This window comes from Myotis yumanensis, unplaced genomic scaffold (genome assembly GCF_028538775.1).
Source record: "Myotis yumanensis isolate MYYU_CA2020_CCGP unplaced genomic scaffold, mMyoYum1.0.hap1 SCAF_27, whole genome shotgun sequence".
In the NCBI taxonomy this organism is placed as follows: Eukaryota; Metazoa; Chordata; class Mammalia; order Chiroptera; family Vespertilionidae; genus Myotis; species Myotis yumanensis.
Window position 1 is genome coordinate 653,507 of NW_027223778.1, and position 15,698 is coordinate 669,204.

At 39.1% G+C, this 15,698-nt stretch overlaps 1 pseudogene; it reads left to right on the forward strand.

Moving 5' to 3' along the window:
• The first annotated feature begins 14,112 nt into the window (after window positions 1-14,112).
• Window positions 14,113-15,204, forward strand: LOC139000712 (zinc finger protein 211-like; annotated as a pseudogene).
• The last annotated feature ends 494 nt before the right edge of the window (window positions 15,205-15,698 follow it).

Genomic DNA, 15,698 nt, shown 5'->3' on the forward strand with positions numbered 1-15,698 from the left:
TATAGTAAGGTATCTGAAACGCTAGGAAGACATGTAAATAGAGCCTTAGTCTCTGTGGGGCTGTGTTCAAACACTGAAAGCTCTCATAGAAACAGCTGTTTAGTCACGAGAATACTGATTACATTTGTATGTCCGGTACAAAAACTTATCGTTTTTAAAAGACCTGGTATAAAAAACCTAAAAATTCAAGTCTATGCAGTTCAGAACACTATGTTAATTTGATTAAAACTCTTAGAATTCAAAATGACAACATCTGAAATTGTATAGGAATGTATTTGAAACCATAGGAATGCATGTATATAGAGCCTTAATGTCTGTGAGACAATGTTCATATTAAAAACTCAGTTTGAAACATCTGTGGAATGAAGAGAATACTGAATTCATTTATGTTTCTGGTTTATTGACTTGGCATATTTAAAGAAGCCTGCTGAAAACCCTTAAGAATTCAAGTCTATAGGGTTGAGAACACTATGTTAGTTTGATTGAAACTCTTACTAGTCAAAATGATAGAACCTGTAATTGTATAGGAGTATGTAGCAAACGCTCGGGATTCATGTACATAAAGCCTTAATGTCTGTGGGTCAGTATTGAAACAGAAAACTCATTTCGAATCAGCTATTATATGACTACTATACTGATTGTATATATATTTCCGGTTCAATAACTTGGCGTTTTTAAAGGAACCTGCTTAAAACCCGTAAGTATTCAAGTTTTTAGAGCTCAGAACACCATATGAGTTTGATTAAAACTCTGAATTCAAAATGATAGAACCTGGAATTATATAAAAATGTGTATGATACACTAGGATTACTTGTAAATAGAGCCTTTATGTCTGTGGGTCATTATTTTAAAATTTTAAACTCACTTTCAAACAACTGTTATATGACAAGTATACTGTTAACATTTATAATTCTGATCAATCAGTTGGTGTTTTTAAAGTAACCTGCTTTAAACTCTTAAAGGTTCAAGTCTCTAGAGCTCAGAAAACTATGCGAGTTTGATTAAAACTCTTAGAATTCAAAATCATAGAACCTGGAATTGTATAGAAATGTGTATGAAACACTGGGATGACATGTAAATAAAGCCTTCATGACTGTGGGGAAGTGTTTAAAAACTTAAAACTCACTTTCCAACAGCTGTGATATGATGAGTATACTGTTTACATTCATAATTCTGATCAATTGGTTGGCGTTTTTAAAGTAACCTGCTTTAAACCCCTAAAGATTCAAGTAAACATAACTCGGAACACTATGTGAGTTTCATTAAAACACTTAGAATTCAAAATGATAGAGTCTGTAATTTTATAGGAATGTATATGAAACCCTAGGATTGCATGTACATAGAGCCTTAATGTCTGTGGGGCAGTGTTCACATTAAAAACTCAGTTTGAAACAGCTGTGAAATGAAGACAATATTGATTACATTTATGTTTCTGGTTCAATGACTTGGCCTTTTCAAAGGAACCTGCTTATAACCCTTAAGAATTCAAGTCTATAGAGCTCAGAACACTATGTGAGTTTGATTAAAACTCTTAGAATTCAAAATCATAGAACCTGGAATTGTATAGAAATGTGTATGAAACACTGGGATGACATGTAAATAAAGCCTTCATGACTGTGGGGAAGTGTTTAAAAACTTAAAACTCACTTTCATACAACTGTGATATGATGAGTATACTGTTTACATTCATAATTCTGATCAATTGGTTGGCGTTTTTAAAGTAACCTGCTTTAGATTCCGACCAAGATGGTGGCATAGGTAAACACTGGAGACTGCTGCCGCAAACAACCACTTCAAAAATACAACTAAAAGACAGAACGGACATTAACCAGAATGACAGGAAGGCTGGATGAGGAGAGACTCTTCAACTAGAAGGAAAGACAACAGCATTCCGAGGCTCAGAGGAGGCGCAGTGTGGAAAATTTAAAGGTACAGAGGTGCGCGCACAAAGTGGGCTGGTGGCTGAGGGCGCAGTTGTCGTTTTCAATCAGGAGGGAGTCTCAGACTCTGAGCCGCAGACCCGGGCGAGTCTCTAGGGACCCAGACTCAAATGGGAGAAGCAGGACTGTCTGGCTACGGTCCCTCCGAGGTTTGCAGCGGTTGCTGGGACAAAGAGGCAGAGCCCCTGGGGACAGACTGAGAGCAGCCATAACTGCTCCCTCTGCTCACCCTATTGATCCTGTCCCACCCAAGCCCTGCACAGAGCCATTTGCCAGATCGTCTCAGGCAAAGGCTAGATTAGCACCTCCCCAGAGGACAGAAGTTTTCCCACAGCTGATTCCCACAGCCAGTCGGCCTGGTGGTCAAATCCTTCTAGTATTAACTACAACAATCAAGGCTTAACTAGAATAAGACTGCGCACAAAGACCACAAGGGGGTGCACCAAGAAAGCATAAAAAATGCAGCGACAAAAAAAACATGACAGAAATGGAGTATATAGAGCTAAAAAACGCAATTTTGAGGGCTTGCAATAAACTTGAGGAGAGCCTCACGAAAACTAATGAGACCCTCAATGCTATGATAAAGAAACTAGAAATTAAGCATACACGGACTGAAATAAAGAATATTATACCCAATAGCAGACAACAGGAGCACAAGAATCAAGCCAAAGATTTGAAATGTGAAGAAGCAAAAAACACCCAACAGGAAAAGCAAAATTAAAAAAGAATCCGAAAGTGTGAAGATAGTGTAAGGAGCCTCTGGGACAGCTTCAAGCGCACTAATATCAGAATTATAGGAGTGCCAGAAGATGAGAGACAGCAAGATATTGAAAACCTATTTGAAGAAATAATGGCAGAAAACTTCCCCCACCTGGTGAAAGAAATGGACTTACAGGTCCAAGAAGCGCAGAGAACCCCAAACAAAAGGAATCCAAAGAGGACCACACCAAGACACATCATAATTAAAATGCCAAGAGCAAAAGACAAAGAGAGAATCTTAAAAGCAGCAAGAGAAAGAAAGTCAATTACCTACAAGGGAATACCCATACGACTGTCAGCTGATTTCTCAACAGAAACTTTGCAGGCCAGAAGGGAATGGCAAGAAATATTCAAAGTGATGAATACCAAGAACCTACAACCAAGATTACTTTATCCAGCAAAGCTATCATTCAGAAGTGAAGGTCAGATAAAGAGCTTCACAGATAAGGAAAAGCTAAAGGAGTTCATCATCACCAAACCAGTATTATACGAAATGCTGAAAGGTATACTTTAAGAAGAGGAAGAAGAAAAAGGTAAAGATACAAATTGTGAACAACAAGCATGCATCTATCACCAAGTGAATCTAAGAATCAAGTGAATAAATAATCTGATGTACAGAATGAACTGGTGATTATAATGAATCAGGGACATAGAAAGGGAATGGACTGACTATTCTTGGGCGGGGGAAGGGGAATGAGAGATGCGGGAAGAGACTGGACAAAAATCGTGCACCTATGGATGAGGACAGTGGGTGGGGAGTGAGGGCGGAGGGTGGGGCGGGAACTGGAAGGAGGGGAGTTATGGGGGCGGGGGGGGGGGGAAGAGGAACAAATATAATCTGAACAATAAAGATTTAATTTAAAAAAATTAAAAAAATAAAGTAACCTGCTTTAAACCCTTAAGGATTCAAGTAAATATAACTCAGAACACTATATGAGTTTCATTAAAACACTTAGAATTCAAAATGATATAGTCTGTAATTGTATAGGAATGTATATGAAACACTAGGAATACATGTACATAGAGCCTTAATGTCTGTGGGGGCAGTGTTCAAACTGAAAACTCAGGTTGAAACAGCTGTGAAATGAATAGTATACTGATTACATTTATGTTTCCGGTTCAATGACTTGGCATATTTAAAGGAACCTGCTGAAAACCCTTAAGAATTCAAGTCTATAGAGCTCAGAGCACTATGTTCACTTGATTGAAACTCTTAGAAGTCAAAATGATAGAAACTAATTGTATAGGAATGCATATGAAACGCTAGGAATACATGTACATGCAGCATCAATGCCTGTGGGGTAGTGTTCAAAGACTTAAAACTCACTTTCTAGCAGCTGTGAAATGACCAGTATACTGATTACGTTAAATTTCTGGTTTAATAAATTGCGTTTTTAAAGTAACCTGCTTTAAACCCTCAAGGATTAAAGTCTATAGAGCTCAGAACACTATGTGAGTTTTGTTAAAACTCTTAAATTCAAAATAATAGAACCTGGATATGTATAGGAATGCATATGAAACGCTATGAGTACATGTAAATAAAGCCTTAATGTCTCTGGGGCAGTGTTCAAACTGAAAACTCACCTTGAAAAAGCTGTGAAATGACGAGTATACTGATCATATTTATATTTCTGGGTTAATGCCTTGGCGTTTTTCAAGGACCCTGCTTAAACCCCTTAAGAGTTCAAGTCTCTAGAGCTCAGAACACTATTGAGTTTGTTTGAAACTCTTAGAATTCAAATTATAGAGCCTGGAATTGTATAGGAATGCATATGAAACGCTAGGAGTACGTGTAAATAGAGCCTTAATGTCTGTGGGGCAGTGTTCAAACAGTTAAAACCTTTCAAACATCTGTGAAATAACGAGTATACTGATTATATTCATATTTCCGGTTCAATGACTTGGCGTATTTAAATTAACTTCATTAAAACCCTTAAGAATTCAAGTCTATAGAGCTTAGAAGACTATGTGAGTTTGAGTGAAATTCTTAGAATTCAAAATGATAGAACCTGGAATGTATATGAATGCATGAAACACTAGGAATACATGTATATAGAGCCTTAATGTCTGTGGGGCAGTGTTCAAACACTTAAAACACTTTCAAACACTGTGAAATGATGAATATACTGATTACATTTATATTTCTGGTTCAATGACTTGGCCTTTTCAAAGGAACCTGCTTATAACCCTTAAGAATTCAAGTCTATAGAGCTCAGAACACTATGTGAGTTTGATTAAAACTCTTAGAATTCAAAATCATAGAACCTGGAATTGTATAGAAATGTGTATGAAACACTGGGATGACATGTAAATAAAGCCTTCATGACTGTGGGGAAGTGTTTAAAAACTTAAAACTCACTTTCCAACAGCTGTGATATAATCAGTATACTGTTTACATTCATAATTATGACCAATTGGTTGGCGTTTTTAAAGTAACCTGCTTTAAACCCTTAAGGATTCAAGTAAATATAACTCGGAACACTATGTGAGTTTCATTAAAACTCTTAAATTCAAAATGATAGAGTCTGTAATTGTATAAGAATGTATATGAAACACTTGGAATACATGTACATAGAGCCTTAATATGTGTGGGGCAGTGTTCAAACTGAAAACTCAGGTTGAAACTGCTGTGAAATGAAGAGTATGCTGATTACATTTATGTTTCCGGTTCAATGACTTGGCATATTTAAAGGAACCTGCTGAAAACCCTTAAGAATTCAAGTCTATAGAGCTCAGAACACTATGTGAGTTTGATTGACACTCTTAGAATTCAAAATGATAGAACCAGTAATTATATAGGAATGTATATGAATCGCTAGAAATACCTGTAAATAGAGCCTTAGCATCTGTGGGGCAGTGTTCTAAAAGAGCTCAGAAAACTATGTGAGTGTGATTAAAACTCTTAGAATTCAAAATGATAGAACCTGGATTTGTATAGGATTGAATATGAAAGTGAGGGCCTTGGTGTGGTCAGCAGTCTGACTGATTTACATACGGGAATGAGTGGTCATGTGAGATACACCGGACCTGGGAGAGAGGGCCATAGGTGATGGGACTTGAGTGCTGAAGGCTGTGACTGGTGAAGGGACATTAAGTGCAGCACCAGAAGAGGTCAGCTCTGGCTATCTGATATTTGATGTGGTTCACAATATGTGAGGTTGAAGAAAAAAAAATCAGGGAGGGAGGTCATCATAGAAGGACTGAAGGCGCCTCATTGAGTGTGGACTATGAGAATTGGTGTAGAACTTAATTCAGTTTGAATTTTCCAGGCATTAACAAAACCACACTTGCTGAGTAATGAGTAAGAAGTCAGGGAGATGACTATGGGGGCTGGGACTGTGGAAGTGTAGGTTTGAGAGAGTTATTGTAGCAAGAGTGATGTGTACTTGGAGAAGGCATCTGAATTCATGGCTTCAGGGCCCCTGACATTGACATAAGATGGAATGATAGTGGAATTTATTTCTGGTGATGTTTGGATAATCTGATATAGTAAATTTCATACTAATTCCTAAAAAGAGGGTCTATAGTAGTGGTACATTCTTGGTCCAGAGATTAGATGAAATATATGAGCAACCTGCGTTTTATTGTAGAGGGCAGTTATAGTGATCAATAGGAATGAGAGAGCATACATCAGTGTCATTTAGGCTGGCATTGGGAAGGGTGAAGGGTAAGAGAGAAATTCATTACTGAAAGGGTGAATTGGAGTATTGGAAAAGAAGATGATGAAGAACAAATATTCAAGTCACAATGTATTTGTCTTACTTTTGGTATTATGACTCTGGGAATGAAGCTGTGTGAGAGATGTGTGTTTCAAAGACTTATGTGCTGCAGGAAGTGCAAAGTGATGGCCTCAGCACCCTAGGCTTGGTTTCAAATGGGTGAAGTGTGATGTCAAAATTTTCAGGGACTTGGAATGAGAGTGTAGGGAACAACAAGGTTTTGTTTTTTTTTTTGCTAAAAGTATTACAAAGGGTATTACATAAGTGCACTTTTTCCCCCCCTCCCTTGACAAACCCCTACCCTCCTTTACACCCCAGTGTCTTATGCCCATTAGTTATGCTTATAGATGCATACAAGTCCTTCGGTTGATCTCTTACTCCCCTCCCTCCTGTCCCCCAACCCTCCCTGGCCTTCCCACTGCAGTTTGACAATGAGTTTGAGGCAGCTCTGCCTCTGTATCTATTATTGTTCAAAAGTTTGTAATGGTCTTTATTATCCATGAATGAGTGAGATCATGTGGTATTTTTCCTTCATTGACTGGCTTGTTTCACTTAGCATAATGCTCTCCAGTTCCATCCATGCTGTTGCAAATGGTAAGAGTTCCTTCTTTTTTACAGCAGCATAGTATTCCATCGTGTAAATGTACCAAAGTTTTCTAATCCATTCATCTACTGATGGGCACTTAGGCTGTTTCCAGATCTTAGCTATGGTGATTTGTGCTGCTATGAACATAGGGGTGCATATATCCTTTCTGATTGGTGTTTCTGGTTTCTTGGGATATATTCCTAGAAGTGGGATCACAGGGTCAAATGGGAGTTCCATTTCAAATTTTTTGAGGAAACTCCATACTGTCTTCCATAGTGGCTGCACCAGTCTGCATTCCCACCAGCAGTGCACAAGTGTTCCTTTTTCTCCACATCCTCTCCAGCACTTGTCGTTTGTTGATTTGTTGATGATGTCCATTCTGACAGGTGTGAGATGGTACCTCATTGTTGTTTTGATTTGCATCTCTCGGGTGATTAGTGACTTTGAGCATGTTTTCATATGTCTCTTGGCTTTCTGAATGTCCTCTTTTGAAAGGTGTCTATTTAGCTCCTTTGCCCATTTTTTTATTGGATTGTTTATCTTCTTTTTGTTAAGTTGTATGAGTTCCCTATAAATTTTTGGAGATTAGGCCCTTATCAGATATGACGTTGGCAAATATGTTTTCCCAAGAAGTGGGTTTTCTTGTTGTTCTGTTGATGGTTTCTTTTGCTGTGCAGAAGCTTTTTATTTTGATGTAGTCCCATTTGTTCACTTTCTCTTTAGTTTCAACTGCCCTAGGAGCTGTATCAGTGAAGAAATTGCTTTGGCATATGTCTGAGATTTTGTTGCCTTTGTATTCTTCTAGAATTTTTATGGTTTCCTGTCGTACATTTAAGTCCTTTATCCATTCTGAGTTTATTCTTGTATATGGTGTAAGTTGGTGGTCTAGTTTCATTTTCTTGCATGTATCAGTCCAATTTTCCCAACACCATTTATTGAAGAGACTATCTTGACTCCATTGTATGTTCATGTCTCCTTTGTCAAAAATTAATTGAGCATATTGGTTCGGGCTAATTTCTGGACTCTCTATTTTATTCCACTGATCTATATGTCTGTTCTTGTGCCAGTACCAGGCAGTTTTGAGAACAGTGGCTTTGTAATACAGCTTGATATCTGGCATTGAGATCCCACCTACTTTGTTCTTTCTCAGGATCATTGCAGCTATTCGGGGTCTTTTTTTATTCCAGATGAATTTTTGGAGAGTTCGTTCTAGATCTTTGAAGAAGGCCATTGGTATTTTAATGGGAAGTGCGTTGAATTTATAGATTGCTTTGGGTAGTATGGACATTTTAATGATGTTTATTCTACCAATCCAAGAACATGGTATGTTCTTCCATCTCTTTATGTCTTCCTCTATCTCTTTTTTCAAAGTCCTGTAGTTTTCTGAGTAGAGGTCTTTTACCTCTTTAGTTAAGTTTATTCCTTGGTATCTTAATTTTTTGGTGCGATGGTAAATGGGATTGTTTTTATAATCTCTCTTTCTGAAAGTTCACTATTGGTGTATAGAAATGCCTCGGATTTCTTGGGGTTAATTTTGTATCCTGCTACATTGCCAAATTCATGTATTAAGTCTAGTAGTTTTTTGATGGAGTCTCTAGGGTTTTGTATGTATAATATCATGTCATCTGCAAATAAGGACAGTTTTACTTCCTCTTTTCCAATTTGGATGCCTTTTATTTCTTCTTCTTGCCTAATTGCAATGGCTAATACTTCCAGGACTATGTTGAACAGGAGTGGTGAGAGTGGGCATCCCTGTCTTGTTCCTGTTCTTAGGGGAAATGGTGTTAGTTTTTGTCCATTGAGTATGATGTTGGCTGTGGGCCTGTCATATATGGCTTTTATTATGTTGAGGTATGATCCTTCTATTCCCACCTTGCTGAGAGTTTTTATCAAAAATGGTGATGGATTTTGTCGAATGCTTTTTCTGCATCAATTGATATGACCATGTGGTTTTTTTCTTTCAATTTGTTTATGTGATGTATCACGTTTATTGATTTACGGATGTTGTACCATCCTTGCATCCCTGGAATAAATCCTTCTTGGTCATGGTGTATGATCCTTCTGATGTACTTCTGGATCCGATTTGCTAAGATTTTGTTGAGGATTTTGGTATCTATGTTCATGAGGGATATTGGCCTGTAGTTCTCTTTCATTGTGTTGTCTTTACCTGGTTTTGGTATTAGGGTGATGCTAGCTTCATAGATGTGCTTGGAAGTGTTCCTTCCTCTTGAACTTTTTGTAGTAATCTGAGGAGGATAGGTTTTAGTTCTTCCTTGAAAGTTTGATAAAACTCCCCTGAGAAGTCGTCCGGTCCTGGGCTTTTGTTTGCTGGAAGCTTTTTGATGACTGCTTCAATTTCTTCCATAGTTATTGGCCAATTGAGATTTTTAGATTCTTCCTGATTGAGTTTTGGAATGTTGTATTTTTCTAGGAATTTGTCCATTTCCTCCAGATTGTCTAGTTTGTTGGAGTAGAGTTGCCCGTAGTATTGTTTAACAATCATTTGTATTTCTGTGGGGTCTGTTGTTATTTCACCTCTATCATTTCTGATTTGGTTTATTTGGGACCTCTCTCTTTGCTTCTTGGTGAGCCTGGATAGGGGTTTGTCAATCTTGTTTATCCTTTCAAATAACCAGCTCTTGGTTTCATTGATTTTCTGTATTGTTTTTTTGGTCTCTATTTCATTGATTTCTGCTCTAATCTTTATTATCTCCTTCTTTCTGCTCACTCTGGGGTTTTCTTGTTGCTCTCTTTCTAATTCTTTGAGTTGTAGAGTTAGATGATTTACTACCATTTTTTCTTGTTTTTTGAGATAGGCCTGTAGAGCTATAAACTTCCCTCTCAGGACTGCTTTCATTGTGTCCCAGAGGTTTTGGATTGTTGTGTTTTCATTGTCATTAGTGTCCAGGATGTTTTTAATTTCTTCTTTGATCTCATTGGTAACCCAATCAATATTTAATAACATGCTATTCAGCTTCCAAGTGTTTGAGTATTTTGGGTTGTTTTTATTGTAGTTTATTTCTAACATTATGCCATCGTGGTCTGAGAAGATGCTTTTTATGATTTTAATCTTCTTGAATTTGTGGAGACTTTGCTTGTGACCCAATATGTGGTCTATTTTTGAATATGTCCCATGAGCACCTGAGAGGAATGTATATTCCATGGCTTTGGGGTGGAATGTTCTGAAGATGTCAATTAAGTCCATCTGATCTAGTGAGTCATTTAGGATTGCTGTTTCTTTGCTGATTGTTTGTCTAGTGGATTATCCAGTGATGTCAGTGGTGTATTAAAGTCCCCTACTATGATTATATTGTTGTCGATCTCTCCTTTGATATCTTCCAGGAGTTTTTTTATGAATTTGGGTGCTCCTGCATTGGGTGCATATATGTTTACCAGGGTTATATCTTCTTGTTGTATTGATCCCTTTAGTATTATGAAGTGGCCTTCCTTATCTCTGGTTATGGCCTTCACTTTAAGATGTATTTTGTCAGATATAAGTATTGCTACCCCAGCTTTCTTTTCCTTTCCATTTGCGTGAAAGATATTTTTCCATCCCTTCACTTTCAGTCTGTGTGAGTCCCTTCTAATGAGGTGGGTCTCTTGTAGACAGCAGATGTATGGGTCATGTTTTTTTATCCATTCAGCCACTCGATGTCTTTTGGTTGGAGCATTTAGTCCGTTTACATTTAAAGTTATTATTGAAAGGTACTTGTTTGTAGCCATTTCTTTTTGTGTGTGTGGCTGTTTTCTTTCTGAGGTTGTTATTTCTTCTTTTTACACCAGTCCCTTTAGCATTTCTTGCATGGCTGGCTTGGTGGTGATAAACTCCCTTAGCCCTTTTTTGTCTGTGAAGCTTCTTATTTCCCCTTCAATTTTGAATGATAGCCTTGCTGGATAGAGTATTCTTGGATTCAGTCCTTTGCTTTGCATCACTTTGTAGATTTCCGTCCATTCTTTTCTGGCCTGATGTGTTTCTGTTGAGAAATCATTTGATAATCTAATGGGAGATCCCTTGTATGTAACTTTCCGTCTCTCTCTTGCAGCCTGTAAGATTCTCTCTTTGTCCTGAACATTTGCCATGGTAATTATGATGTGTCTTGGTGTGGGTCTTTTCGGGTTCACCTTGTTTGGCACTCTCTGGGCTCGTGTGACTTTTTTCTTCCCCACCTCAGGGAAGTTTTCTGATATTATTTCTTCGAATAGGTTTTCTAATCCATGTTCATCTTTCTGTTGTTCTGGCACCCCTATTATTCGTATGTTGTTTCGTTTCATGTTGTCCCAAAGTTCCCTTAGGCTCTCCTCCTGTCTTTTAATTTTTTTCTCCATTTGCTGTACAGTTTGAGTGTGTTTTGCTTCCTTGTCTTCTAATTCACTAATTCGGTCCTCCGCTTCTCCCAGTCTACTGTTGATACTTTCAATGGAGTTTTTTATTGAAGCTATGTCGCTCTTCATTTCTTCTTGGGACTTACTTAAGTTGTTGATTTTTTCATCTGTTTCTTCTAGCTTCTTGCATAAGTAGTTGAGTTTTTCATCTGTTTCTTCTTGCTTCTTGAACATCTGGTGCATGTACTCTAGGAACCTTATTCTGAATTCTTTTTCTGTCATGTTGCATATCTCTGTCTCACTTAGCTGCTTTTCTGGCGAGTCCTCCTTCTCTTTCCTTTGGGCATTTCTTTGTCTACCCATGTTTGATCTCACTGATATATCTAGTTGTTGAGTCATTCAGTGGTTGCTTCCTGGGTGGCAGTGGCTGCTCCCTGGGTGGCAGTGGCTCCTCGGGCTGTGGTTGCTCCTTGGGCAGTTGTGTTAGCAGTGGCTCCTCCGTTGATAGCAGGGCTTCTGCTGGGTGCTGTTCACAGCTGTGGTGGCTCTTCTGGTTGCTGGAGGGAGGCTTCACACACAGCAACTGTTCCCCAGACAGAGCGTGTGGTGATCAGGAGGCCGCTGTTGCTTGGATCTGCTTTCCGTGGAAGGTAGCAGATCTCCTCTGAGTTCATGAAGTAGTCGCGCTGCTTGAGAGCCATTGCCTCCGGGTTAGTAGCCAGTCTCAGAACAACAAGGTTATTGTCTCACAAGAACAGTGTCAAATCACTCATACTCTCATTATGATCAACATCTATCCATATCCTATGTTCATGACACCCACTGTATTCAAAAGGAACAGTGTGGCCAAAATGTTTGTACTAAAAAGCAGGTATGATCTATATGCTCATTGTCCTTATTGTCATGGGAAGACACTGCATCAGTAGGAATATAAGGAGTGAGTGTCTTTGATGAAACAAAGGCCTGATATCTTCTTTGTATCAGAAGTCTAGGGAGCAGATGGATATGGATGTTGGGGTGTATGATAAATGTAAAATCCTAGGAGAGAAGCTGATAATGGACTGAACTGTCCCCATTATAACAGGATATGAACCTTGAGGATGTGGCCATTGCCTTCTCTCCAGGGGAATGGGGAATTCTTGATGAGGCTCAGAGACTTCTGTACTGCAAAGTGATGCTGGAAGTATTTGTACTTGGATCATCTGTAGGTAAGACCCTCACATATATCCTAATGGACTGAGGTGATGGCATCTCTTCCTTGATATTCCACCTGTAGCTTTCTCTCCTACAGCCAGACCATGGGCTCTATAAATATTCCTCACTCTCATGTGCAATGTGCTATGGATGCCAGTACTGAGCTATGTGGTAGCCCTGAGAAATAAACTCCACAAACTTCTTTAACACTATTTTCCTCAGAAAGTGCAGGATGTGTCTGGGAGCCAGGCATCTTACAGACAGCTTAATGGGCCCCACTTGCTGTTTCTATCCCTGGGAGGGTGACTATTTCTAGATCCATGGTTTCCACTTCTGCACCTTTCCTCTAGATAAAGGTTCTGGGTGACTGCCTGTGCCAGGTTATGTTCTTTACTTACATGAACCATGGGCTGTTCTTGTAAGACCCTCCTAAAATTGGTGTTTGTAATATTACCTTCCCTGTATACTATTACAAGTGGATTTTCTCTGGACCAGGGCTGAATGGTCACCTCTGTCATCTTTCATTAATACTTGGAATATTTCAGCTTTATGTATTTGTAGAGAAGTTGGTACAGGGAGATCCCTAGTTTTTTTCACAGGGTGAACATGCAGGATGGTCTCATAAGAGGCCTGGCCCAGCTGAGTGGAAACTAGAAGAATGTATGACACAAAGGCTGTTTTCAAATTATATAGGGAACCAGATCAATTCCATCACTGCTTGGACGCAGGTGCAATGCCAACACCTCATCTTACCTTTCCTTTGAACTACTTTACACTTTCTGATATGTCATTTCACCTGTGATTTCCTAGCATTCCGCCATGTTCACCTTCGTGGCATTTTTACATTACCTGCTCCTCTGCACTGCTGCCTCCACAGTATTCTTCAACATTGACCTGCACATGTGTTATGAGGTGCACAAACATATTTAAGTAGTCCTAGAAAAAAAGCTACTTGTTCATTGAATTTTTCCTGAGATTAGACATAAACAAAATTCTTCAGAGTTTGCCTATGTCACCTGAAGACAAGCCTTACTGAACATTGTTAGCCTAAGGAAGCGCTGGAAGTCTTACCTCTCCTCCATGTGGTGCTTGCCATCTTTGTTTCATATTCCTGGTGTGGTCTTCCTTCCTTTACGATATTCAGAGGCCCAGGAATTCACAAAAGCCTCTTATTAATCATTCCTGCATATCTCTTCTTTTCAAAAAACTTCATAGAGCCATGGTGTCATGAGCCACACACTTTTGTAATGTTACTTCTCTCTGTCACCACAATCAACATTCATTCCCTCACCTTTTTTCTGTTTTCAGGTTGTTGGCATAAATAGGATGATGAGGTACAAATCAGAGCATAGCCATAGAAGGAGAGTCACAGGTCAGGGCTTCTAAGACAACTCCAGCAACCCAGAAGAACCATCCATTTAAGCAGTGTTTCTCGGTGTTAAAAGATATTTTGCATCTGAATGAGTTACAAGCAGCACATTTGGAGCATAAAGACTTCTTCAGTGAAGCATGTGTGAGAGCCTTCTGTTTCAGTGCAAACCCTCACCAGCAACAGAGGAATGCCAGAGGAGAGACGTCCTGGAAAGAAGGTATGGACAAGGCTTCATTTGTGACCAGGTGCAGCTTCTACTTATCAGAGGTGCCTTCAAACAACAGGGTGGTTGGGGAAGACTCCCAAACTCCCTCAGAGCTTCTCCCGCACCAGGCAACTCATAACACTGAGGAGCCAAACTGTGGCAGTGAGATTTCACAGGAATTTCTCAGTGGAAAAAGTCATCACCAGTGGGGTGATTGTGAAAATGCTTCCAGCTATATCCTCAAAGTTCTTGAATGTCAAGATGTGTGTTCTGGAGAGTGTGGAAAATGTAGGAAAACTTATAAATGAATCTTTAACATCATTCGACATAAAAGAGTTGATACTGGAGAAAAGCCATTTGAATATATAGATTGTGGGAAGTTCTTTAATCAGAGTTCCACCCTCTTTTGACATTAGAGAATTCACACTGGAGAAAAGCCATATGAATGTACAGATTGTGGGAAGTACTTCAGTCAGAGTTCCACCCTCATTCAACACCACAGAGTTCACACTGGAGAAAAGCCTTATGAGTGTAGTGAATGTAGGCAATCTTTTACCCGAAATAGTCAGCTCGTTATCCAGAAGAGAGTTCACACTGAAGAAAAACCATATGGGTGTAGTGAATGTGAGAAGTCTTTTAGGAATAACAGCTCCATACCCATAAGAGAATTCACACTGGAGAAAAACTTTATGAATGCTGTGAATGTGGGAAATTCTTTAGTCAAAATAGCTCCTTATACACAAGAGAGTTCACACTGGAGAAAAACGTTATGGGTGTAGTGAATGTGGCAAGTCCTTTAGGGATATTAGTCAGCTCCTTGTCCACAAGAGAGTTCATAGTGGAGAAAAGCCTTATGTGTGCAGTGAATGTGGAAAGTCTTTTAGGCAAAATAGTCATCTCCTTATCCACAATAGAGTTCACAGTGGAGAAAAACCTATGTGTGCAGTGAATGTGGGAAGTGTTTTAGGCAAAATAGTCAGCTCCTTATCCACAAGCCAGTTCACTCTGGGGAAAAACTTTATGAGTGTACAGATTGTGGGAAATATTTTAGCCAAAAATATAGCCTTATGAGACACCTGAGACTTCACACTGGAGAAAAGCCATAAATGTGAAGGGAATGTTTCATTTTTTTTACTCAGAATAACAACACTAGAGGAGACTTTATGATACACAGTTGCCTTAATATGATCCCTTTTGATCAAGACATACACTCTGCTAGATTCTTCATAATTTTCACGTACAAGTGAGGCTTCAAGGAGCTACTTGAACTTGCCATTCTGCCCAGGCCTCCTATCCAATTGATGTCACTATGAGTGATTGGTGCTGAAGTGATTTCATCTTTAACACCTGGCTCACCTGAACAGTGTGCATCAGTCACAATCCCTGTGTGCTCTCTTGTGCTTGAATAAATTCTAAATACTCTGAACACTTGGAAGTATCTTCATTCCTTTCTCTTTGCCTAGGGAATGGGCCTGATCCAGGGTTTGTCCAGAACACCCATCCTCGGAACAGAAGTGGTATCTCTCTCAGGGAGTTCGTGGTTCTCATGTTATGCTGTGATGATTGGCTTAGGTCCTATTTCACCAATCTGAACACCACT